Source organism: Geospiza fortis, unplaced genomic scaffold, assembly GCF_000277835.1.
Source record: "Geospiza fortis unplaced genomic scaffold, GeoFor_1.0 scaffold1591, whole genome shotgun sequence".
NCBI lineage: Eukaryota > Metazoa > Chordata > Aves > Passeriformes > Thraupidae > Geospiza > Geospiza fortis.
Genome location: NW_005055165.1, coordinates 1661 through 3324, shown reverse-complemented (window position 1 = coordinate 3324; position 1664 = coordinate 1661).

The window sequence follows — 1664 nt, the reverse complement described above, 5'->3', positions numbered from 1 at the left end:
AACTCGGCAGCACGGGGCCCGGCTCTAGAACCCGAGGCCATGAGGGCGGCTCTAGAACCCGGGGCCGTGAAGGCGGCACTAGAACCCGGCACCGATGTGGGGGGCGATGTTACCTCAGGAAATAAAGGGATTTTTATCAAAAAGGTTTTGATTTTTTTTCCTCACACAAGAAGGGTTTTACTCTGGAAAAGGGGTTTTTGCCTCAGGGATGGGGTTTTTCCTGGAAAAGTGGGGGTTTTCCCCTCAGGAAAAGGAGTCCCCTTAAGGAGGCCCAAAATCCACCAGAGCCCCAAAATCCATTCAGGGATCTCTGAAATTCCCTCAGGGAGCCCCAAAATCCCCTCAGGGATCCCAAAAAAAATCCCTCAGGGAGCTCCAAAATCTGATCAGGAATCCCCAAAAATCCACTCAGAGAGGCCCAAATTCCACCAGGCGCCAAAATCCTCCCAGAGAGCCTCAAAATCCCCTCAGGGATCCCAAAATCTCCCCAGAGGGCCTCAAAAATCACCTCAAGGATTCCCCAAATCTCCTCCGAGAGCCCTAAAATCCCCTCTGGGATCCCCAAAATCCACTGGGGCCGCAAAATTCCTTCAGAGAACCCCAAAAATCCCATCAGGGCCCCAAAATCCCCTCAGGGAGGCCAAAAACCCCCTCAGGGGTCCCCAAAATCCCCACAAACCCCCCAAACCCAAGAAATCATAAAACTCATTTTTTATTGTTTCCCCCCTAATTTTCTCATGTGCTCGTTTTCCATTCCCCCCTTTTTCCCCATTTCTCTCCTATTTCCCCCCATTTCTCCCCTCTTTTCGCCCTATTTTTCCTTTATTTTCCCCCCTTATTTTCCCCCCATTTTCCCTGTTTTTCTCCCATTTTCCCTTTATTTTCCCCATATTTTTCTCCTCTTTTCTCCCATTTCCCCCTATTTTCCCCCATTTCCATTTTGGGATTTTCCATTGTGGATCCAGCCCCAGTTCCCAAAAATCCCCCAAAATCCCAGAAATTCCCAATTTCCTGGAATTCCCTCCCGTGGCTGAAAACTGCAACTTCAGGCTCCTTTTCCCCCCAAAAATTCAATTTTTGGGGTCGTTTTATTGAGGATCTTTGGTGAAATCAAAGTGCAAAAACCAGCAAAGGGCTGGGGCCGGACTGGGAGCACTGGGAGGGCACTGGGAGTGAACTGGGAGCACTGGGAGTGAACTGGGAGTGAACTGGGAAGGCACTGGAAGCACTGGGAGGGCACCTGGGCCATACATACTGGGAGCACTGGGCTGCACTGGTCCCCATTCCCAGTTCCATACTGGGAGCACTGGTCCCAGTCCCAGTCCCATACTGGGAGCACTGGGCTCTCAGGGCTCCCCATCGCCATTCCCAGTCCCATACTGGGAGGACTGGTCCCAGTCCCAGTCCCATACTGGGAGCACTGGGAGCACTGGTCCCTCAGGGCTCCCCATCGCCATTCCCAGTCCCATACTGGGAGCACTGGTCCCTCAGGGCTCCCCATCGCCATTCCCAGTCCCATATCCCCATCCCCATTCCCAGTCCCAGTCCCATACTGGGAGCACTGGTCCCTCAGGGCTCCCCATCGCCATTCCCAGTCCCATACTGGGAGCACTGGTCCCTCAGGGCTCCCCATCACCATTCCCAGTCCCATACTGGGAGCACTG